General features: G+C 41.0%; 1 long non-coding RNA gene across 1 annotated transcript; it reads right to left on the bottom strand.

The window, feature by feature from the left end:
- Nucleotides 1-11,531: 11,531 nt before the first annotated feature.
- On the bottom strand, nucleotides 11,532-12,388 carry LOC137464903 (uncharacterized). Its single transcript, XR_010994476.1, has 2 exons — nucleotides 11,949-12,388; nucleotides 11,532-11,807 (listed from the first exon to the last, which is right to left on the bottom strand). It is a non-coding gene; the product is annotated as an uncharacterized lncRNA (long non-coding RNA).
- Nucleotides 12,389-26,215: the final 13,827 nt, after the last annotated feature.

Here is a 26,215-nt window from a genome sequence, read left to right as displayed (position 1 = left end):
AAATGTCATACCATACACATCCATGGGGAGGAAATAGAAGAAGATTGACCCTACAGTCAAGGACTTTCTATTCTTTATAGATCAAAGAGCATGAGAGGGAAAAATAATAAGATTCATATGAGAAATGGACACCTCAGAGATATATGAACATATTGGGAAGCACATTGATCCTGATTAAAGTCAGGCTTCTCCCTCAGAGTCTGCTGTCAATTAAGTGAAGAGAGTGAAGCTGAACTGGATGCTCTGAATCAACCTGTGAGACATTTCCACAGCCTTTGATTACTCTAACACTTCAAAAAGTTCTCTAAGCCTCCTCAGTCCTCATACTGCAGTTCTTTTAAATCTGAAGGTCAGTGCTGCAGCCTGCTTGGGCTCAGGACACAGACTTGGCACACCACAGAGTGTCTCGTGCAGGAGCCTTCTCCCCCTGCACTTTGTTCACATGAAGGCAAGCTGCTGCCATGGTGCTGTGCCTCCCACAGCAACAAGCTCCCTGCTTACTTTCAGCACTGCTGAATTCACGTTATGTCACAGTAATATAGGCTCTGATTTCCTTCTTCTTAAAGCTTCTTATTTTAAAATAGTGTGTATATATTTAACCTGAGCTAGTTTAAGGAGGCCATAGGGAAGGCTTATCAACAAGAAGACAGGAGATTGTTAGAAAGATACTGTATTGCCTTGCAATACAAATTAAAGCACAGTAATGGTTAAGATTTAGGCAAAAAATACTGGTATTAATCCCAAAGCTTGAGGACAAACACTTTAAGGCACGTATCTGGGTACATCAGCACTGCTCTGTACAGAACTATAGGGATGATGCAAGGCACACTTGAGTGAAATGCCTAAGTTAGGAGTGTGTTTGCCCAGTAAAAGATGTGGTATGTGTGGAGAGAGATGGCACCTGAGGTGATGATTCAGCCAACTTGACCTCTACAGGTTCAAAGAGCACTTGTATAGCCAGCATTATCAGCACAGACAGTTCATTAAAGATAGAAATGGATAAGCCCAAATCTACATTCCCAATTCAGACACTAAGTTAGGTGTTCAAGTGAGGCTGTGCAAGATCCTACAAGAGCATATTGATTATTTATATGCAGAAACAAGCCCCACGTAACTGTGATGGGAATGTTTGTATGACAATTAATCCCATCTAATTCCCCAGAGGAGTTGAGATAGACTTAGCATTACATCTAAGGCTGCTGTGTACTGCTCTGACACCCAAACACTTACCAGAACAGATGAAAAATAAAATTAACAGTTCTGGTATATTGTTCATAATACCACACTCTTCTGCCAAAGAAAGAGACTTGTATGATTGTGGCTTATGATCTGGTAAGCTCTTGAAGTTGTGGAGATAAATTTGTTTTGCTTTAGTTTGTTATGTATTCACATAGAGAAGGAAAACTCTAGAAAGCACTCTTCACACCGAGCAAATACCACTGAGTTTTGAGATGCTCCCTGGCTCCTGGTGTGGCTGAAGATCAACTTCCACAGTCTCAGACCAGCTCCAGAAAAATAATATCTCCATGAAATGGAGGTAGCTATTATATCTGTGAGGCACTGATAGGCCTCCAAAGAGAGCCTTATCGGTGTCTGACTGCTATCTGACTATTCTGACTGCTGACTGGGAAAAATTACCATGTGATGGCTACAGCAGGCTGTGCTAGTGTGACAGAAAAGAAAACCTGTGAACAGTCATGCTGCCTATGGCAGAACTAACCAGGCTACAGACCCTGAGCTCCACTGGGCCAGCTGGAGAGCACCTGGCTCAGCCTGGCATTGACCTGAGTCATGACCTCTCCATAGGCACTACTCAGCCATGCTTGTATTCCTCGTGGGCTGGAGTCCAGAGACCTCAAGTGAAAAACATCTGCTTACCGCCAATTCAGATGGAGCTCTTTGTCAAGTGCTGTCTTCATGCATCACTGTGCTACAGGCTCAAGGCATTCCTTGCTCAGCTCACTCTGACACATGGTTAGCTCAGAGCCACACAGAGGTGCGATGAGCTCCAAGCAGATGTGAGTCCTGGGCACTTCTCTCCCACCATTGCATGGTGTACTTTTCTTTGCTTCCTAACACCCTGCTTTAGGACTTGCCCTAGTTTTCTTTGCTGCTCTTCCCACAAGGTTGTTCTGGATTGATCTACTATTACCTAACAACACAGCTGGGGGAACAGGAAAGGAAATGGAACTATCTTCATGTTCTGAAAAGTTCCAACAGACATGTCAGCTTGAATTGTTCCTTGCTTCAGAGAGTCTTTGGTATTATAGTTGTTACACTATAAACATGACATGCATTTTATAATTTACGTGCTTGAACACATGACTAACTTCAGAGGACTGTTCCCATTATTAAAGTTAAATCTGTATATGTGTGTTGCTTAATCAGTGACCAAAGGCTAATGCAGAAACATTGATTCATTATATAAGAATAAGAATATAATAAGAATTAATAACACCTTAACACACTAATAAACTCCTAATTGGTTTCTGCCTATTTGCACTAATAGGATTTAAGAAAAAAACAAGTATACTTGCAAAAGAATTTGGGATCCTTATAAGCAGAAATGAATGGACTTGACTGGAAAAATTATATTTGCTTTTACTGATGGTGTAATCAATTGTGTCAAGGTTACGTGCTTTTTATATCAGCTAATACCTCAACACACTAAGAAAATTTTGATAGCAAGCTTTTTCAACAGCTCACTGTTCAGTGGCCATTAATTGCATGATTCTGTGTGTATACTTTACAGATGCGGATCTGGAATCTTATGGGGGTTTTCTTTTAAAAAAAGAAAAAAAAAAAGCCTGGAATTATGATATTTAGAATTTTTTTTATTCTGCCCAGAAAGCAAAAAATATTTGTTTGCTGAAAGCATTAATTTTTTATTCAAAATGGGACATCTCCATTTTGATGTTGGAGATTGGAGGGTTGGGAGAGTACAGCTAACAGAGAAAGAAGCACTTCAAGATAAAAGCAAGTGGAGACCTCAAAAAGACTGAGTGGGGAAAAAAAACACTCTTCAAGGAAAAAAAAAGTGAGAAATTACATAGGAAACTAAGGCACAATCAAGTTAACAATGTAAAATATTGAGATAACCTCTTGTTTATTAGCAGCCTCCATCTGGAAGAGACCAAGTCCAAACCTTTTGTCCACAAATGTCTGGCTTGCAATATGTTTTAACTGTGTTCTATGGGATGAAGTACCTTATGCAGGGAGTGTGTCTTATGACCTAAGTTAATGTTTCGTATCCTCTGGAAAACAGAGGGTTAGCTTCTAAGAATTTGAATCCACTATGTGCAGGATATTTGATCATCTGGAAACTCAACTGGAAAAAAGAGAGAGATCATAGGATCATAGCATGTGCTGAGTTGGAAAGGACCCAACAGGATCATCAATCCAACTCCTGGCCCCATGCAGGACACTTCAAGAATCACACCCTGTGCCTGAGAATGTTTCCAAACGCTTCTGGAACTCAGATATTCCTACTACAGACTGCATCAGTATGCTGGATAGCTTAGGCTGGGTACTAGGTACTTTAGCTATCCAATACCACATTGAAGTTTAGAAGTCAGCTAGAGTTTCATGAGAATACTTGAAGGAAAAATATTTTCCTTCACTTTATTCACTCAGTTCAAGTCTTAGGATATCAGGCTGTTCAGAAGAGCAGAATAAACAAAACCACAGAACTGAGCTAAGCCTTCAAGTGATAACAGTGGATGTTCTGGGGATCAGATCCAGGCTTGAGCATCATGGCATTTGAACAATCTCAGTACAGCTTTTCTGCCTTGGTTACCTCCTAACAACAACCTCAGACAGGGATTGCATCTGGAGCTGGAGTGCATTATCTTTTGAATAACCTTACTTTTCCAAATGCTGAGTTTTCTCTAAGCTGTTGTACTTAATGAATAATCCCATATAAATTACTGACAATTCCAACAGGACACTGACTGAAATGGTAGCACAGTGAAGGAGCAAACTGTCCCTCCCTTTGAACTGGTGCAATATACATAAGTATTTGTCAGTAAGTCTCTTTCACAACACTCCTGTAAGGGAGAAACAGTTTGTGGGCTTCTTTTGTTGGTTGGTTGGGGGTTTGTTAGGGGTTGTTTGGGTATTTTTGGTTTTTGTTTTGGTAGAGTTTTTTGTTGTTGTTGCTATTTTTTTTTTGTTTTGGTTGGTTTTTTTGGGGGGCTGTTTTGTTTCTTGAAAAAAATAGTTAACTCTCTGGTGTACTATTTCTTTACTTGTTTTTCTCCATCTTAAGTCACACCAACATCACATATTTTTTTACTTCAGTGTTGCACAGACTGGGCACTTTTTAACAGCCTGTTTTCTTCATTGAATTGGGAAAATTGAAATTTCTAATTGAAGTGCTTCTCAAAGGCAGATGCTTGAAAATGGTGCTATTTTTCCAAAGGATATTGCTTAATGGGACAGTGCTTAATGGCAACACCAGCAGCTTATGGCATTGGTTTATGCATTGCATTCCTGATGGTGCTGCAGGTTCCTGGAAGCTCTGCTCCCTTAGATGCCAACTTTCCAGCTTTCCTCTAGCCCAATTCAGACAGAAAAGCTCCTCTCTTGTCCATTAAGCACTGGCTATGAGTGCAGAGGCATTACAACCTGGATATTTTATATCTGTTACATATGATTAAGGGGGAAAGTCCTCATCCTGTATCAGCCAGGGCACACTCACAGTTTGAATTTTATGCCAGTCAGTGGAGCCAGAAACTGCTCCTCTGAGAAGATCCTTCTCTAGTTATAATGGTTATGAGCACCACCATCTTTGTGTGCTGTTTTCCTTTCCAGTGGGAAGGAGGATGTTTGAAGCAGAAAGCGCTGTGAGGAGTCTGCATGGGTTTAAACCAGTTTCTTCTTGCAGAGATTTAACACTGAATTCCAGCTCTCCTGCCAAGATAAGCCAGCTACTCCATAGCAGCCTGGATCAGAGTATAATCCTGCCACATCATCAGTTTAAACAGGAAGCAAACAGACTTTATTGAATTGGCTAAGTTTTCAATTAAAATAATTGGAATGCCAGAATATAACAAATGCTTAAGCAGTGAAGTGAGGACTAGATAAAAATGGTTTTAGAAACCACCACTGAGAGAGAAAAAAAAGAGCTCTCAAAGAAACCCAAGAGCATAATGTGTCATATCTACCAGGGAGGAAAATAAGCACTAGGAAAGAAAAACATATTATTACGATGATAAAAGGAACTATGTTGGAGTGATTGTCTGCAGACTCCAACATCAAAATTAGAAGAATTTATTTTCCCAGAGCTGCAAAAGAGCTGATTCTCCAAATGAATAATATGTTTACCATGTATTTTCTTGTGCTCTTCATTACTGAGACATTGCAGAAAAGAACTCTATTTTTTTTTTCTTGGAAGCCAGTAATTACAACAGGAACAGCTGAGGATCCTATGGCCCATCAGTCTAGAGGTCTGTATATTAGTGGAGAAATCAGTTGTTCATAGTCTGATCATAATCCAGGGCTTGCAGAAAATGACAAAGTGTTTTTTGATCCTACATATTGTTAAATTACCTTCATAATACATAGTACAGGTCACTGTGAGCTAGGAATTCATGCTGGGAAGGGAAGATCTATCCTTTGTAGCAGCATGGGGATGTATCAGCCTCAAACATCTGCCTCATTATAGTTGCTGGGTTTGCAGCATTCATATGAAAATATTTGGATAACTAGTTTGAGAGACTGTGGAATATCCCCTTCCCAGCAGAGCAGTCTTCAAAGTCTAAAGAAGATGTTTAAACTGTACTGGATGATCTAATTAAATTATGTGACTGAATAATAGTTTGTGTGTGCATGGCAGCACAGTGTGTGGCTAGCTCTTACTTTTGGAAACCAATGCACATATATCAATGTTTCTGTTTCACCTGCCAAGCAGTGAACCCTGAGCAAGATGGAGGAACAAAGGTTCCTCTAAGTGTGGTCATCAGGGAAGACTCTGCAGGGAACAAAGAAGGAGAAACTTTCTGATGAAGGATTAGTGAGGAAGTGGGAGTGTCACAGAAAACATGCTTAGCCCAAAATGGTTAGTCTGATCAGCTTGTGAGTACTCTGCTTTATCTAACTCCTCATATTGCTGTTATAATGGATCAGACCATCCCACAATCCCTGCCAAAACCTGTAACTGCTCATCTTCTTGCCCCTGTCATCTGACAAAGCATGAGCCACAGGGCTCCTTTGACTATGAGCCTCTCCTTGCACTTAGGAAGTGGAGGGTGCTTCCTCATTTGTTTTTTCCTACTTAAGCAAAAAAACATGCCTTTCATGATCTTTTCTTTCTTTCTTGGCCAAGAAAGATTATCTCCTGCTGCAAACCCCCCTCTACCTTGGATCCTGCTGTATGCCCTTACTATGTTGCACCCACCTAAACCAGGGAAAACCAGGAAGAGAGAAATGGGATCATGTGTACATTCTCTGCTGAGTCAGTATCTAGCTATTATCCATTTATTTTGTGATTTTAAACTGTTTCACCACCCATGATAAGAAGATACTCTGACCATAATTTGGAGTGAATAGGAAAGGAGAATTTTGGGTTCCCTTTCCAAAAGGAGAAATAAGCCTCAATCTAGCATTGCCTTTGCTACTGACACCAGACTAATGGAGGCAGATATCTACAATTATGACCACCTCCTCACCTCATTGCCTCGTATATCTCTGTGTCTTCTGGGAAGCTGTTTCCTGAGCACAGTCAGGGAAAACTTGAGCCTAAAAAACAAATGTTCCTCCTAACCTCTGTACCACAGAAAGGGCACCAGGAAAGACTAACATTATATAGTTGTGAATACTACAGATCTAGCGTTTGTATTAGAGTTGAGCATATTCTAGTAGTAGTAGTATTCCAAAATTGTGTGTTTCTTTTGCATTTAGATTGGACACAGATATATTTGGTGCCTAGATTTCAATCTTTTTTAGTCCACTTTTTGAGAGCATTTTGACCAAGCCTTTCTCGTAGCATTTCAACAAACTCATGCCCTGTGCCATCTCTTAATTTGGTCCCTGTGGGAGTATTCCCACAACTATTCCCTGAACCCCCAACCAGTTGCTGATTGAATTTCCTGCCTTTGCCCCTTGCTTCTTACCATATTGGATCTCATCTGGTCAAACACCTTAAAAATGTAATGTGGTGGTGTGCTGTCTGTCTTTATACCACATAGGAGGTGTAAACATGGGAGAAATCAATGATCCTTATAAGCTGTCAGAAAGAGAAGGTGGCCAACAAGCTGTCCATGGGCCAGCAGCATGTCCTGGTGGCCAAGAAGGCCAGTGCTGTCCTGGGGGGCATTAGGAACAGTATTGCCAGCGGGTGGAGGGAGGTGATCCTGCCCCTCTACTCAGCCCTGCTGAGGCCTCACCTGGAGTGCTGTGTCCAGTTCTGGGCTCCCCAGGACAACAGAGACATGGAGCTCCTGGGGTGGCTCCAGTGGAGGCTACAAAGATGATGAGGGCTCTGGAGAATCTCCCTTATGGAGAAAGGCAGGGGGAGCTGGGGCTGTTTAGCCTTGAGGAGATAGAACTGAGAGCAGACCTCATTGATGTGTACAAGTACGTGAAGGAAAAATACCAAGAGGTTGGATGAAGGCTCTTCTCAGTGGTGCTGAGCAACAGGACAAGAGGCAATGGGCAGATATTGATGCACAGGAAGATCTAGCTAGGCATCTTTACTGTGCACGTGACCATTCACTGGAACCGGTGGCCCAGAGACATTGTGGAGCCTCCCTCACTGCAAGGGAGAACTGTCTGGACACAATCCTATGAAATGTGTTCTGGGATGACCCTGCTGGCCCAGGGAGGTTGGACCACAGGACCCAATCCAGTTCCCTTCCAGCATTACCCATTCTGTGATATCATCAGAAAAATAAGTGAGAAGGAACTTTTTTGCATATATTGCATTTTATAAACAGGTTTTGAACTAGACAATTCTATAATAAAGAGATTCAGACATTCATCAGGAGATTAGTTTCTGCCATCATCACATTTATATAGCTGAAAGTTCACTTTGGCAATATTGCAGCAAATAAAGCACACATCATACAAGGCTCTGCCAGAAAGATCACCAGTAATAATTCCAGATACTACAAGATGCTAGACAAACATGGATCACCTTTCAGGATTAAAGCAACAGAATTTGAAATTTCATATCTGGATATCCTCCCAAATCCCTAGGCTTTTTTGATTGGCAACTAGTGGAACAACTGAAAGGTTACCAAGACTGTGCTTTGGAATTTCCTGAGGAGTTTAGCCATAGTATGTCCTAGTTTTTGACAATGATTGCAGATATCTGATATCCATAATGAGATTTTATTGCAATCCGTGGGTGCAGTTAATTCTGCTTTGATTTTTTCCAGTTGTCATAAGTCTTCAGTTTGGGGATGTTAGAATATCTATTACCTTTAAAAACCACCACTAGAAATCCCATTCCTGTCATAGCACACAAATAGTTTTAGCTTTAAACAATTTTAACCCAAATGCTGTTCTACGTCACAAAGATGAGAACTGACTCATAACAACCCAAACAAAGATAATGATGATTTTGGACACGTAGTATTAGTACCCTATCTCTTAAGCAACATAGTTCCTGGACAGGTTATCTGAACACCATTCTGCAAGCTCCCTTGAGTCATCATTCACCTCTTAACAGACATCTCATTCCGCAGAACATGAACCTGGATAGAAGCTGTAGAAATGGACACAGCCAGTGGCCTTGTAGATGAAACAGACAAACCTTAAGGGTTCTGCTGCAGAGAAAGGGTCTTGATCAGATGAGGTATTGGTATCTGTAGGTTGCAGAACACTGTTGTAAGGGTGAGGGTACAGAGACTGGAGACTGCCATCTGTGTCCACCTGTACAACATCTGCCCCAAACAGAGCCCTGCTCTGTGGCTAGGGAGTGCCCTCTGCCCTAGCAGTAAAGCCACCTTCTTCACCTGGTAACTTGCTGAGAATTGTGAAGACAGTGTACAGTCTTTAATAGGATCTGCTAGTTTAAAATACTGTTATGGTGCCCACGAGTCACCAGCTTCACCCATCATTGCAATTTAATTATGTAGCACACAGCAGGATTTTCACCACTTTTTTTCTTTTATCTATGAAATTCTGAAGGTGTCTCATTATAGTCTCTGAAAGCCTTCTCAGAATCTTCCCTGCACTAAGGTCATAATGCTGTTAATGAGTTATATTCAATTGTGTTTAGAACCATGTGAAGATTCACTCTGTTCCTATTAGACCCTGTACTTCTTGAAAGACACCAGAGATTTTAATTCTACAGAATTTTCTGCATATTTCAGTGACAATGCTCTTCCAAATAGGGGTGAGACTAAGATCTTCTGGCATGAAAAATTGATTGTCTTATCCACCCACAAATTATTGAGTCCAGCTATGTCTCTAAAATTCCAGTCCCTGGGACTCTGAAACTTAATTATTGACAGAAATTCAAACACCATTAAGAAAAGATAATTAGTAGGTTCTGAGAAGAGAACTGTTAGTGTTCTCAGAGCTCTCAGCAGGGCAAGATGATGTACCAGATGAGTTAGTATTTACTACTCAATGATGCTGCTGTTGCTAGAGCAGGCAGCTGAATGATCATCTTGAAATTCCTGTGTAAAAACTCAGACCAACAGGGCTACTCTGGGTTTTTACACAGGAATTTCAAGATGATAATTGAAGGGAGCAGGTTTTAGAGAAAGTATTTTTTCAGAAAATTCCTCCTCATATCTCACATTGCATTCTCAGTGTTTCACCTAGCATGTTCCTTAGAGGCTGCTCTTAATCACTGCTACCTGTACTTTATGATGATCCAGTTTTTCATCGGAATTTGTTTAAGTCTGGGTAGATCATACTCTGCTGTCTGAAAGTTAAAAGTTATCTTAACTAAATCTTTGTAGATTGTGTGTCTTTCAGCCCCACATGCTTTAAAGAGAGCTACCAATGGCAGGATGAGACTTATCCATAAGACTGTGCAGTACACTAGCCTGATACTTTCAATGTGTAGATACTGACTTGGCCTTGTAATACTGTCTGGTATAGAGGAATTGTTCTGGTAAATAAGATGGGGTTTCTGAATTGTTTTTTCCTATTAATATTGGCATACATTGCTCTCTCTGACAGCTCATTTGCTTGTAGATCAGAAGAAAATACTATGAGAGAAGCATAGCCCCTGTCTGTTCAGGATGCAAGGTGCTTGTGACCTATTGAGCCAATGAAGATGTTGATTGTTTGTTAAACATTATTTGCCTAAGCTTTGGTGTCTGAAAACCAGCTGAGCAATTCACTGCAGGTTTCCACTCACATCTGTGTAATTTGTATTGCATCCACCAACACCAAAACTGCTGATGTCTGCAGTAGTGTCAGTGGGCTTGGAAATTACATCAAATATAGCTTGCAATACATGATCAGGTGTTTCTAGGTCTTCCTTTAAGGAACTGTGTGAGATCAAGTTAGACATGATATTCCTCCATAAGTGTATTGCATGGGGGAATGCACCTGTCCTCATACACTTTCAGCTATGATATTTCAGGTTTGACCCTTTCTGAATGTGCCCTTTCCTTCATATATCAGTCATAGGTGCTAAGAACAGTAGCTGACTTTTCTGGATCATGTGTGTTTTTTCACAAATTCTAGTACATCTTAGCCACATGTTAAGCTGTACTAGAATTATCATAGGTGTGATTTTTCCCCTTACCTAAATGTCATATGTACAGCAGCCCAGTGCCTTCTTGGTATTAGAGAATCACACTCTTTTGTAGAGTTTCTGAAGGCCCTGTGACACTTTGATATTGTACACAAGTAAGATTCATGCCAAAGGGGCAATACAATACCTTTGTTCTGTTTCACTGGTCCTTGTTAAATTTGTACAGACTTCATATAGACCTAGCATGTGTCTTGGCTTTGCAGCTTGTCAATAGTTTTGAATCATCTTAGGTGAAATATGTGCCCCTCCAGATACTGAGGAAAGTGACTTTGAGCCATTCCAGTCATGGGCTGATAGTCTTCTTTGGGAAAGTTTCTAGTACAATACAGTGGAGAGAAGCTTTGTTTTTTATGTGAAAAGGTATTGCCGACACCAAGCTATAGATGCCGCCTCCCCTGAGGAGTTCTGCAATTCAGTAATGATCTTAGAAATAGCACACTGATCATCTTTGCTTAGGACCTATTTCCTTTGATCTGTTCTGTCTTCCAGTGGGGTTACTCTTGTTTTTTTGGTGATCTGATAGACCTCATCTTTTGTAGACTCTTATCACAGCTGTGTCTCTTCTGCTCCCACATTCAGAGTACTTTCTCTGTATTTATTTTAGGGCTGGGAGAGTCAGATCCCAGGGGGAGCTCCCTACCACCCTTACTGCTATTTGGTTACTTCAGACTACTTGAGACTACCTGCCTCATATAAATAAGGACATTTTTGTTTATTTTTCTGAAGTATGGGCACTGTTACCATTTCTTTATAAAAGTTTCTTCTGTGTTTTTTTACCTTCTAGCTCAGAATAAGGCATATAAAGCAGAAGTTTTGATTTCTGGCATTTTATTTATTCTCACTTCATTCAAAAACCATTTCCATTAACCACGGGAACAGAACTCAGTAGTGTTCAATCTTTTCTTTGCTATTGCAGCAACCTATCCCATTCTCTCTATGTTCTCTCTCCCACACCTCCATGCTGGGGTGTTGACTTTTCCCCCTGGCTATTTGTGTTGGAACCTTTGGCAATAGCATTTCAGACTCAGCATTCTTTCCAGGCTGGGAACAGCAGGGAGTTTGCCTTCTGACTGCTTCTGATAATTTCCTACAAGGTGAAAAAAGAAGGAGTGTGTGCTCTGAGCTCCCAAATGGGCATTGGTTTACATGTTTGAAGTTACAGGTCTAGACAGCCATTTGACTAATGACATTTTGGAAGTGCAAATGTGCTTTTTTTTTTTAAACCCACCTTCTGTCATCCTTCTCTAGAAACAGACAATCAAAATGTCTTGGAGGTAAAGCTAGTTCCCATGGCCTCTGGGTATTATTGGTTGTCAGTTATTTCTTTTTGAGATTTAATGTTGACAAAGGCAAGTACCTCTCAATAAAGCTTCAGCAGTGGGCTCCTTTAGGTGAAGTTCCCAGTTGTAAATTAAAGTGTTATTTACTGTCTGTGTAGGAAGACTAAGCAAAAGACCATGTGAAAGGAGAGTGGGATTTTATTTTGCAAATCTCTGTGTAAGTTGTTTCTACCCACTGACATTCTCACAAGCACAAATTCCAAAGCAGGAAGACATCCAGTCAGGTTTCTCAACTGTTTTCTTTCCCAATTTTGGGCAATTTGGCCACTATACTGTGTTGTCCTGTTGGGAGAGCTGGAAGAAGCACAGCCACATGCACCAGGCTGTACTTCTGTTACTGCACTTCTGAACTTCTGTTACTTCCTCTGTGTTGATCAGTTTCATTGCTTCCACTCGATGAAGCACAGGCCATTCTTCTAAACCTTGCTCTTTTTTCCTTCCTCCCCTGCTTCCACATTACAAATCTCCGCACCTGCCAGCAGATATTAGGATAGCTTGGGGGTGGAGATTTTCAAAGGATACCATATGGCAGGTTTTCTCACTAAATGTAGTCCCATGTCACACACTAATGCCAATACAACCCCACTCTGTGCATCTCACCAATACTTGTTTTCACAAAATATTGAGTAGCATTTTATATTCTTTAACAAGCCATACATTCCTGACACCTGCTGAGGTATTGGGCCTGGAAGAGGATGGTGTCTTCAAAAAAAACCAACCTAAAATTAATTTGGAGGAGTGTACTAGTAGGAAGCCACACTTCAGGTCGATTTTTTTGCTGTGTACACACAAAGCTGGCTTCTCTGCTGAAGATTCAGCCTTCAGACTATGAAGCCTTTGACTGCCTTTGAAGCGAGACCTGCCTGGGATGAGAGCATCACAACACATTTTGCATACATGGCCCAGCAACCCCTTGAGGGAAGGCACACTGTGCCATCTGCTGTCTCCAGCTCAGCAGAGGCATGCCGGTCATTTTCAGCAAGCAGAAATGTTGGCATGGAATAGGGAGTGGTAATACTTTCAATCTGTTAGCAGAGTTTTCTTCATTCTTTAAGAAAATCCATCCTTTTGGTTTCTTGCCTTAATCTTTTGGGAATCATAACTGGGCCTGTCTTTATTTAAAAACTCCTGTTTCTGCTGAAGAAACATATTTCTTAAACACTGGGCTCAAAGGATCTCATTGATAAGCTGCTGAGCTTCCAAGAAGTGTCATGATGAAGTCCTAGTGAGACATATGTTCCAAAGACCTTACATGAGAGATATCCATTTTCTTTTGCTATGAATAAAGGTTACAGAAAATGGCTCTAACACTGAGTAGAGTGCAAACAAATAAATTACATGCAAAACATTTCTAGCAATATAGTTATTCTGTAGTTCTGTATAAAAACATATTATTTTCATTAGCTGTAAAAGCAAAATTAGAATCATCTGCAGGATTTTTTAGTAATTCATTTAATTTCCTGTTTTCTGAGTTATTTGACTTCTAGACCATGATTGTTAAGACAGGGGTTGAAAGCATCAACTGCTTTTCTTTGAAGATGATACAGGAAACTCAGGAAAGTTAAGTTTCAAAAGATTAGCCAGTTCATAACAGGAATATATTTTACCAAGTCCATGTATATTCCAAATAGTGAACTGACTCTCAATTGAGCTGTGGTGACCAGCAGCCTTCATCTGTTTTTATAAATGGAGAAATAATGTTTTTCCTGTATGTCAAGGACCTGGGAAAAAAGGTTGTGTAACAGTGACAGAGAATATGTACCTGCCACCTTTAATGCATAAAAATAATTGAGGTACTCTCTCCTCACTGCCTCCCAGTCCCACATCTAGCCCATGTAAAGATTGGATCTTCACTAATCCTCCCAATTAAAACATTGCAAATGTTTTCCTTCCCACATCTCAAATCCAGATACAGAAACCTCCGCTTTAGTGAAACCTGCATTTGTTGTTGGGGAGTAGTGCAGCTATCATTCCAGTTTGCCCAACAACCATGGGTTAGGGCTTTGTCTTTCAGTATACAGATCTTTGGCAGCTTTGCCCTGTCCCTGTGGGATCCAGGGGCCTGTACAGACTGTGGTCTCACTCCCATTAGTGGACCCCAGCTAATATGCCTTACTCTGGCCTCCAGAGATCCCCAAAAAACACACAACGAAAAGGCAGCAGCATGAACTGGTAACATGAAAAAATTAATCCTGATGAAAGATATGGAAACATTCATATGGATTCCCCTTAAAGGCTAGATGCAGAAGAGATTAATGGTAGTGCTCGTAATGCACATGCCTTTATTCTCATGCCACCTGCTCCCAGGGCCCCATGACTTTACCCTGTGATCCCCCCAAGTGTCTGGGTTAGGATCAAGGGCATGAGTGCTATCTTTCAGAGGCGATTCAAGCTCGCCTCTAGACACACAACAGGTTCACCAGCCAACGCCTCTAAGCAAAGTCTTTCAGAGGCTATATTCAGAAATTATCGCTTGTTACAACCCCTGGATGTCAAGGGAATGTCTTGGCTGCCCTATTCAAGAAATGCCAAACTCCTGCACAGGCTGCTTCTTTGCTCCTGGAGAAGAAAAGCAGCCAAGTAAGGAAAGAGAAAGGCTCCTCAGAGAAAAGCTTTTATCTAACTTCAAAGACAAGATCTTCAGAGAGCTATGGAATAATGAGCTTATTAGCAAACAAGTTCCATGTTTCTACAGATAATAGCCATATCTGATTTCTGGCACTAAAACCTTTTGATTCTTCCCATATTTGTAGTCCAGATCCTTTGAGCTACTTCCAGGACCAAGTCCCAGTCGTATGGCTGAAACGTAGGCCCGGTGCATGCAGATGATGTGCAGTTCCATAACAAATGGGTCAGGGCAGAAGGAAGCGTCTCAGGGCTCAGAACCCAGAAGAGATGCTGTGACCATCCAGTCCAAGCTTTTCTAAAACTTAGGCCAGAAATGCATCCTGAATTCATTTCAGCTTATGCTGGAGCATACTAGTTAGGAAAGTAGCCCTCTCCATTATAAAGTTTCCATGGAGGTGGAATTCCTGCAGTTCTTTACTAGAAGGCATTTTCTGATCTGTTAATAACTCCTAGTTCTGCTCTGCCTCTAATTCACCAGCACCCTTTTTGGACTACAGGCATCTGAAACCATCTGAGCACTTTGGAATTTGCCCTGATGTCAGAGACAGACATGGCAACTCCTTTGCAACTAGACGCAGGCCCATTTTCACAGCATCCTTTAGCTGTTGTGGCCCTCATGTCCCGTGGAGAGCTCACAATTTGCTAACTATCTGCCATGAACCCTTGTCCTCCTTCAAACTGCTGAGACAGTTCCCTTATTCTGCAAACATTCACGATACTTTGGCATCTTCAATGGATGATTTGTCATTTAGCTGAATTCAAATGTACTCTGTTTGCTTACCCCACACAGTCAGCCTGTCTAGGTTCCACATGGTTATATCTTTATTTTGCATTCCTTAGCATTCAGGGGTATTTTTTACCATCTGTGTTGCTAACAGGCAGTGTGATAGAAAATAAAGAGAACATTAGTTATTCAGTCCAGGAACAGCAGGAAGGGCGACTACTCTTCAGCATCCTCCTTCCCTTTTCTCTCTCTTGTAGCTGCTGCCATTTTGGGTGAGCATAAGGACTGTTACAAAAGAGGACAGTGCATAGTAGTGCAGATGGAGAAGGGGTGCTTTGGTTTACAGTGAGTGTGGAATCTGCTGGAGAGCCTCGCCTCAGTGCTCACCCCCACGCAGTGCATGGGAAGCAGGGCATGGACACAGAGATGACCACCTCACACCTGATACATTCGCGCTTCTGGCAGGTGCACGGGAACAAGCTCTAAGCTGGCTATCCAGTTATCCCAGCAGCCAGCCATGGGGCCTTACCACAGGCAGCTGACCCAGCCTCTTCCTTGAGCCCCAGTTGTCGTGACTGCTGTGCCAGTGGCATCCAAGCCCACCTCTGCAACTGGCATGGCCTCTGCTGTGTGCTGTGTACTCAAAGGCCGCTCTGGAACCTTCCAGAATTAGAGTTTGTAAAGTATACCTCAGTGTCTTTTCTCATTTGCCTTTTGATACCAAAGGGAATTAATTAGTATCAGCATGAGTATAAGAACTGCAGGAAGCAGAAAAAGCTATGTGAACTTTCTTGAAAGCTATGTGAACTTTCAGCTCTCAGAGAATCTCATCAGACTTCATCCAAATGTCATCCTTGGTTTGCTTCTTTCAGAAACCTACTGTTCTGTTCATAAACTGTATGTTTAAAATGATCCTGTGCATGTACTGTTCATCTGAGCTAATTAAAGACTGTAGATTAACAGGCACATTTTGCTCCTTTTTCTATCTACAAATGCTGGAGATGCTGTATGTGCAAAGATGTATGGTATATTTTGCAGTCAAACTATGACAGCTTTATATACAATAAAAGGAATGTATCTGAGCTGATACTGTTTATTGCAGAACTGATTTTAAGTGTTTTTTATTTTGATGTTTCAATAATAACCTAATCATTTTAATCCGAGGAAGGAGGAATATATGACATTCCCATCTTATAAAATAGCTTCATTCTTATATGAAAGTTAATATTAAATAAGTTAATGTTATAGTTTGGTTTACTAACTCTTTCAAGTATTTTTGGTCAGCTCCTGATAAAACTTTTTAAATTAAAATCTTTTTTCATAATATTTGAAGAACGATGGTTAGGAATTTATTCTTATATCTGCCTTTTGAATCTAGAGTGATTTGCTAACTAAATCTATGGCTTTGAAAATTTGTTTTTTAGTCTGTGTAATGGGCTATTAAGGAAACAAAACAAAGGAAAAATATAATCTGGAACATGTCACTGCATGACCTATTCTCATTTTTTATTGTTGTTACTACATTCATAACATATTAAAAATTGCAAGAATTTGGAAGGAAATACATGCACAGCTATTTTAACAGGCAAACCTAGAATGATGCACAGCCACATTTCTGTCAAGATTTTAAAACAGTGCTTTTTAATTTTTCTTGGTATTGGTTCATCTGTGATCTTTTATTGTTGTCTACAATATGCCCTGTTAACTGAAGCCCCTTTCGAAATCACAAGTGCTATTCTCTGCTTGAATCAGCAAAGGCTGTTCCCATAGTGTGCATTAAGACCCTGTTGGAATGAAACGTCTGTGTGGCAAACAAGATTTATAGACAGATGGATAAGACAGGCAAATAGATGAATTAGATAGAGATCCAGTCCCAGCTGACATTTGTTGAATCAATATTAAAATAGCTGTGTTAAACCACAAGGCTTTTACATTGGGTATATTGACAGCAGTTAATGAGTGGAGAACAAGAACAAGCTTCTTCCAAAGCAAGACATTGGAACAGCTTTTTCATTTATGATCTCAATAAGCCAAGGGCATAATGCAAAGAAAATTCCATTGCTCCTAATGCTAAAATGAACTCCTGTAATTAGCATAGGCCGTCCTCCTCGCCTGGCTGGAAGGCAAGGGGGGAGGGTGTTGAAAGACATACATTGTTGAGCTGCTTAGCACTAGCTGTCAGAGGGGTACTCTTTGCCACCTAACGACCCTGATACTACTACTAGCCCTCACATATTTTGGGCTGTATGTCACTTAATCAGAAACTGATGCCCCTACTGCAATGTTATTCATTGCATTAATGCCTTGAGTATCTACATGGCGGTGGTCCTTTCACAGTATTACAAAAAGCTGTAGCAAATTCTAATCCCTGGAACTGATGGCTCAATCCTTTGCATGCCAGGGAAACATTTTTTTTGTGCAAGGAGGAGCTGCAGCATACCTTCCCATGTCAACCCTTGCATGTCCTTTGTAGTACAAAACTCAGGTAGGAAAGCATTGCCTAAGACGTGTTCTCACTGAGGTAGGCAAAACCTGCCATGAGAAATCATGGGATCAGTGGTCATGCTAAGATAAAATAACCAGCTAAATGGCAGGAGAAGAAGCAATAGGTGTCTGAACATGACTTTAAATGACTACCAATACTTCTGCATTGACCATAAGCCTGTGAGGAGGTGTTCCATTAGCGAAGATTCAAACCTCGCATATCACATTTTTCTAGAGTTAAAACAGACAAACAAACAAACAAAACAAAACAAAAACTACTGAGAAGACATGGGTCTTAAATATCAGTTTTCTGGATAGGAGGATGTACAAACAAAATTTGTTATCAGTCATTTCTATCACACAAGTCCAACACTGGTCAAATGATTCCCTGCTTTCCTGTTCCTCATGAATGCAAACCAGATTTTAAAAAAGCAGAGGCACACTACTATTTAGATACTTTGAAAACACCTGGTGGTGACCAAAAGCCTCTGTGTCAGTAAACCCAGCTTACAGCTGGATTAATTCTAAGAAAAAATATTATCTTCCATATCTATTGTTGAACCCCTGAGGAGCTGGGTAGAAGTGAGGAATATTATAATTAAATTGCCTCCTCTGTTATCATCTGATTGTGCCTTCCAAAAGAGCCAGGTGTCCCGAGTCCCCAGTTCTGGCTGAGTGATGAGGCTGAAAGTTTCTTGGTCTGGGCTTAAGCCTGCAGCGGTCTGAAAATCAGTCCTGCCATGTATTGTAGCATCAGTGTAATCTTGATATATCCACCCTTATGCAGAGCCAGGAAATAGGTGTGGATCTGGAAAAGCAAAACGCAGATCAGCTCACCCTATGTACAACTATCATGCAGGAGAAGTGGGTCTCTGAGGCCAGACTGTTTTGAATAGCCAAGCCTGGACTGGATGAGTATTAAGACCAAGCTATGAGCACTAACTATCGACAGCTGCCAGGTTTGAGACTCCTCTGCATTACACAACTTGGAGGAGGTTGGGTTGGGAGAGGCTGGGGTTTCCACATTCAGCTGTTCTCAATATTAACTGCTATTTCAGTGGTGTATTGATGCTGCTACAACAGGGGCTCATCACCAGCTTCTTGTGCTTTGTGAAATGCTGGGATCTTACCAGACTGCTCAGATCTGGTTTCTTTCTACCAAGGTAGAATTGATATAGGGGGGCTCTTGAAAATCCTAACTTAGTTTATGATATCAGGCCCTTGTGTCACCTTCAAAAAGAAGTTCAAGCTACTGCAGGTTGTGTAAACTCTGCACCTCTGCACAGCAAATGAAATGGAAATGTATTTTGACAAGATGGGGGAAAATGTTGAACTGCTGTTGACTTTGTCCAAGTGGCTTATTTGGGGCTTCATCTAGTCAAGAAGAAATGCCAAGTGGAAATTCCAGAAGAAAGGACATGAACTTCCTTTTTTGAGGCATCTTGAGTATGCAACAACTCTCTCACGCTATTTTTTTGGCCTATTTAATTCTGAGCAAACTCTAGAGACACAGTGCCGTCAAATGAAGTAGGGCACCTAGAGCCTGTGAGAAGTCCTAGTACAACAGGGTAGCACACCGCCCAGTACAGGCAACATTTTACACGTGTGTGTCTTCTTACAGTCACAATTTCTTAACTGTGGAGTCATGGAGCAGCCAGCTACCTCAGTAGGTGATAATGCTTAAATGATGAGGTAGGTAGGAAAACTCGTCATACAGTCATGGTGATTGGGAAAGCTCTAAATCTAAAATCTCATGTTTGTCACCATCTCTTCTAATTTATCTTTCAATGGAGAGTTTTAACAACATGAGAAGTAGTTAGAAGTAAATACGGAGGTTTTCTCCATCTGCTTATATTTTGAATCTGCAGTTGGTCAAGCCTAGCACAGTGAATTTGCAATTGGTTTTAGTCCCTGCTATGTTCAGTACAAGACATTTAAACCCCTGGTGAGATTTACAGGTGGAGGCAATGAAATTGCCATAGCACTGATCCCCAGATCCCACTGTGCCCCTGCAGGGCACTAACAGCAGGAGAAACCCCAAAGCTTCCAGAGCGTTGTCTGGCAATGAAGACAGGGCACCTCTGCTGTAGGAGCAGACGGGAAGCCCTGGGTTGGGGAAGATGTGCAAGGAAAGGGCTGCTGTGGGGTATAGCAATCCTAGCCAGGCAGGGCAGGACACCAACAGGAGATCTGCCACCCCATCTTTCTTTGCTGCTGAAGCACTCACTACAAATTCTCTGCAGTTATATCCAAAGTAATCTTGACCTGGAAAAGAAGAATATTTTTGTTTCCTTAGCTGAATGTCCCATTAAATTAACCACTCTGGAAAGACCAGTTTATCCTAATGAATACAGCCCAATAGTCCTGTCAGAGAAATGATAAGAGTTTATGCAAAGGCATATACTTAAGATCACCTTATGAAAACACTTAGATTGCATTTTCAGTTAGAGTAAACCTTCCAAAATTTAAAAAACTGCTGATATTTGAGAAATTTGGTGTTTTTCTGGCAGGGACACAGTTGAATGCTTTTATTCAGAAGGAAGCAAAGTTTGTCAGAATATACTGCATGTTTATACAACAGTCAGGCCTGTTCAGATGACACATCTGTTTTTTTCAGACACCAGCAGAAATGCCATCATTAAAGCAATATTTTGTTCCCAGAATCACTAGAAAAAGAAAAGAAAAAAACAAAACAAAACAAAACAAAACAAAACAAACAAAAAACCGAACTAAGCTAGTCACTGTCTCCACCTGGAGGCAAAAGTCTGTCTGAAAAAAACAGATTGTCCCATGAAGAAGAGACCATGTAGACAACACGGAATTCAAAATATTTGCCAAAAGCCCCTGAAAAGCCAGGTATTGTCAGCTTCAAGTGTAGTCTCAGGGCTTTTTTTTTTTCTTTTGCCTAAAACATGAATGTAAGCACTCCTGCTATTTAAATAACAAGTGTTAACTTCTAATTGCTCTGAAATATCTCTGGTTTTCAAAGACTGTAGTAGAAATATAGTATCTGTATTCCTCAAGAAGTTGTTTTCCTTGTTGATAACAAAATCCTCCTCTATTTCTTTCCTCAACCGTTTCTTTTTCCTCTCTATTTTAGTCCATGGGATCATGCAAGAGGTCTTTATCACTTCACATCACAGCGCAGTTAGCCTGAAGTGAGTTTCATATTGGGCTGCCAGGAGCATCTGCCAAGTGACTGCTTACTGTTATTGTGGACCAAAAGTCCCCACCAAAAAAAAGAGCACCACTAAGCTCATAGATTAATGTTAAATGCTCATTTGACACCAGGTCATGTTTCTCTGTGTGGAATAGAGTGACTGGGGTCCTGTTTGATCTCTCAGAAGAGGTCCAATATGGGAAGCGAGAGATCCCTGCTTAGTCACTCAGAACAGCAATTGCTGAAGATAATCAGGTGAAATAAAATGTGCCTAAATTCCCAACCTGACAACCATGAAATACATCCTCCTGCAAGTCAAAGTGTGACCCAAGCCTCTCTGATACTGCTGGGCAGTCCAGATGGTGAGGCAGAGTCCTTCTATGAGCCATGAACATTCTGGGCACAGCCAGTAAATTCAGTAGAGGGTTAGATCAGTACTTGGGTGAACTGGAGCTTTTCTGGAAACAGCTCAGAAAAAGATCAATCTGATTCTCAGTCAGAAAGACATGTTGTCCCTAAGGAGATATCACATGCTGCAGCACTTTCTATGCCCTCTCAGAGGTCCCGCCGACCTCACCAGCAGACAGAGGGAAGACAGTATTCTCAAATGTAATATGAAACTTGCCTTGGTTTGTTTTTTATCCCTGTGCTGTCTAAGAGGGGGTTTGTCTTTTCCATTTGCCTTGGTTGAACATTACAGGGAGGAAGCTGGGAAGAAAATGGAGCACAATGGGTTACAATTTTTTGTCTCTCAGGAGGAATTGTGCTGTGCCAAAATGTGTGAAACTAACGAATTTTAGCCAGCAGTTTCAGAAAGAAAAAAACAGAATGACAGAGCTTGTCATACTGGTTTTGAAATGCTAAGAGTCAGGGAAGGCTGGTCATATCTCTGGAGGAACAGCTGTGCAAACAAGAGCCTTGGTCTCTCGGAGGTGCACTGGTGTGAATTGGCTGGGTAGCCTGGAATTGCAGCAGGAAGGATTCCAGTGTTTCACAGCCTGGGATGTAGCTCAGGATGATTGCACAGCTGCAGTCTATAGTCAAACAGTGAGCCTTAGTCATCCTCTACCTGCCAGTCACTTAACCGTACCTCAGATTCCCACTCTACATGCATGCGTCTCATGGCTTTCAGCCCCACTGAGAGGTCGGGATGGGGCTTCCAGAGCTGTGAACACTGGCTGTGCAAGCTTCCATGGGTATCATCTAGATGCCTCCACTGTCAATTGGAGATGAAAATTAGAACAGAGGTGAGATGAAGCTGAGATAGTGTCTCAAAAAATCCCTGCAACAAGAAGGAACTTATCTCTACACTCAGCACCATCCCAGAGGGTTAGCAGGCTGGACATGGACATGCTGAACCAGAAGTTTCACCATGTGGGTATTCCACTGCTGTCATGAAGACAGTATCTGAGCCTATGTTCAGCATTTCAGTGTGAGGAAAGCCCAGGTTCATTTTGGTCTTTGTGGTTCCCAGGGAGTAATGTGATGAGTGTTATGCCAAAGGATACGCAATGTGATGAGTATTTGGATGAGAGTTACACTTTGAAATGGTTCTGTGATGGGTTCACTCCCACCTGCAAGAATTGCTCCAGGAGAAGGAAAAGTTCAGTATTTAGTAAGTGTCAGAGCACAGCTGCCTAAGGAGCTCTGTGCTGCCATGTTACATGTGTGTCCAGCCGTGGCTGCCACATACAGACACCCCCAACAGTGCTGCCCCAAGGTAGTTCCTACACCTAACTTCTGTCCAGACCAGGAGCTGCTGGAGCTTCAAACTGTTGCAGCTGGGCTGTTTATCTTCTAGGCGGTAAAACTTAAGTAAGTGGCAAACACCAATCACTTGTCATGTCTTGCAAATGAAGCAGGACAGTATTTGGATGACAGTCCTACAAGGGTGACGCATATGCCGCAACTTGTGATGGCACTGGCTGACTAAGCAAAGTCCACTTTAAAAGAACATAGCTGGAGTGTGCTACAAGCAGTGCTGTTTTTGACATGAGGCATTAAAGAGAAGTCCTCATTGCTTACTGCTATTCCCATTTCAGGAGTGCCTTTGTGTAGGAGTGATTGTCTAGTAAATCTTTTGCATCAGGATGCTAGCTTGGATTTGCTGGATGGTTTCCAATTCAGACAGTTACCATCTATCTCTGCAAATTTTCCATGCTCTTTCAGTTGGCTACAGAATGATTTCTCATTTCATGTTCAAATCTGACTTTAATAGTTACTTCATACACTTGAAGAATTCCTTTATTTCACACTCAGTGGTGGGTGGAAGGATGTTAAGGAGCATATACTTGGATCCACTTCAGTGGAAGCTATTACCATCTCTACTAGGTTGTGATGATGAATAAATCCATGCCAAAGGGAGCAAACCAGCAAAACTGGAGAATATTTCATTGTAAAACCTGCTGTGGGGCTTAGAGTACTCTACTCAATATACCAGCAGCTCATGACGGAAATCTATAGTAATTCCAACACCTTACTAAGTGTTTAGTTCTTGAAAAGGTTATTTGTGCTTATGTTAACTCTAGGAAATAATAACTCTCTTCACTGAAAACAAGCTTAGTCTCTGCAACAGTGACCAGACTTCATCCTAGATGCCTGAATTTTTACTGATACCCCAAGAGGCCTGACTCTTTTTTGGCTACTCAAGTTCCCTCACTTCCCAAGTAAATTTTTTTCTTCTCTTATATTCCAGTTGTTGAAATTGTTTTGTCACCCTCTGCTTAAAACTGCATTTATCCTTTTCCTCCCACTTTTCACAACTCTTGGGATTATCAGCTCAGCAATGTGCAATGTATATTCTTGAGATCTGATGTCATCTTGCTTGGCATATGTTACACACTCAAGTAAGCTGTTGTGATGAATAATGTAGCACATGTATACCTCCCAGGTTCTCCCAGCATTGTGAAGACTTATCAGTGCTCTGATTATGTATCACTTAAACCAGGATATTTTTATGTAGGGTTTCCAGGTCTGGTGTTACCAATGGAAATAAAATCCTCATCTCACCTTCTCTTCTCTGCTCTGCATATCAAACCCCCCAAAAAATCTGGGAAAAGCATACTCATTTGAAGATCTGATCTTTTGAAGACACTATGGGGATGCTGTGTGCCAGAGTCTGAGATGATGCAGACCATGACTTCAACCCTGGGATAAAGACAGTGATCCAGAATGTCCAGACCAGGCAGAGTAGTACCACAATCTTATTGCTGTATCTGCAGGCCATGCCCAGGCCTTGGGTACTCTTTGAAAAGTAAAGTTTCCCAGCAGGGAATGAAGGAGAAGTCATGGCACTGCTCATGCCAAGCCAGACACACACTTGAGCAGTGGACTCCTTTTCTGCCTTCTGAAAGAGCTATAAAACAGGCAGACACAGGATGCTTTCAGGGGCAAGGGGCTGCAAGTGATGCCACAACACACCAGGTTCATGCTCAGATTGTGCCTTTCATTTTAACTGATAAGGTCTCAAAAATATTCCATTTCTGAGGAACTTCTATAATGTCCTTTCTTGGAGGAACACAATAATTAGTCCACATAAAGCAGAGCTGTGCAACTGGTTCTCGTGAACAGAAGTGTCGGCTCTAATGAACCCTGTTATTTTTCCAGCTTTATTACTTTCTGCATGCATGTTACTGGCATCATGTGTTTAAGTGATACAAATTTAAAGACTTTCAAGCTATTAGTGGGAACTGGAGTCTGACCACCATTGTGATATCTGATTTACAGTTAGCAATACATTCTGTATTCCTGGATCCCATTTGCACCCTGAGAAAACATCAGGAACAGATGGTTTACTATCCAAATTTTACAAGCAGTTCAAAGAGGACTAGGCACCCTGCATGCTGCAAACATTTATAACACAATCAGCTCCCACTAGCCACAGCCAACTGTGTCAATTAAGTTAGCAGTAAGTATGGGGAGTAAAGCCTAAGGCAATACAGTTTTATGAACATATTACATTGTCTTGCACAGTACTTAAGATTACAGCTAAAGAGCTGAAACACATGAGAATTCCATGTCTAGAGTAGAGACTTTAACATTCGTGTTAGGTTATTCATCAGTACCAGTGGCTAGCAAAATAAATCTTTAGTTTTATTTTACCTTGCATGTGTGAAAAGCTCTTCATTTCTTTTTGGGGAGAAGTACTCCATCTGGAGTGCATTTTTTTGTTGATGCTGATCCCTGAACACAGAGTTAAAAGTAATGGGAAGCTTTTACTTGCTTAATGGTCTTTCGGCAACTGAAAAGGTATCTTTGGTGTCTTGCTTTTGTCCAGCAAGGGTTAAACATTATATATCTGCTCTTTCTTTCTTTGAGCAAGACAGTGTGAGAGAGATTCTGGTCAAGATTCGCAAAACTCAAATTGATACAGAAAATTAAAACCCCGTCTTCTATAACTGCATCTGAAGTGCAAAGCAACAAGAAGATCTGTCTTTGTTTTATTTCTATGTATGTTTGATTTCTAGTGTATTTTTTAACTTCATCAAGAGCCGTATTTCAGCAGACATCAGCAATCAATAGAATATGCAGTCTAATAGTTTTATTTCTTGCTTATTTAAAGTGTCTAATGAGTGCAGCACACTCTTTCTTGCAGGTGAAATATTTCCATAGCTTCCTCTTGATATCTGAAAAAATGTAAAGCTATTACAATCAGCATAATGACTCATTTAATAGCTCAAACAGATCTGCTCAGAAAGCACTACGACTCATGAAGTATAAGGAATAGGTTCTGTTCCATTAGTCTGTAGGAATAGTGGCTTGGAGGAAAAGATTTCATGTCAAATAAATGCTATTAGGAAAGAGCATCCATGCTATAAATGAAGTTTTAAAATTGGAATTTGGAGACAAGTAATGTAACATGCTCTACGTTGCAAACAGGCTTTGTTACACAACCTTTACACTGCATTTTTAAACTAAGCCACAGGTGTTAGTAACTATAAAATGTCTTCTGGTTATCTATAGGGTTAGTGATTCAAGAGTAAAAAAGTCTTTTTTCAGAGTCAGTACTGAAATAGAGTGACACTCTGTTTTACTTTTAGGACACAAAACCCAGGACTTGATCAGTTGGCTTCATATACATGTAATACATCTTAGTTTAATATGTATTGAATATTAATATGACAGAGAACTTGACTTCTGGAATCTGAAGAGAATTGAAG

This window comes from Anomalospiza imberbis, chromosome Z (assembly GCF_031753505.1).
Source record: "Anomalospiza imberbis isolate Cuckoo-Finch-1a 21T00152 chromosome Z, ASM3175350v1, whole genome shotgun sequence".
NCBI classification, from domain to species: Eukaryota; Metazoa; Chordata; class Aves; order Passeriformes; family Viduidae; genus Anomalospiza; species Anomalospiza imberbis.
The sequence above is the reverse complement of the archived record's forward strand: the minus strand, read 5'-3'. Positions and strand labels throughout refer to the sequence as shown.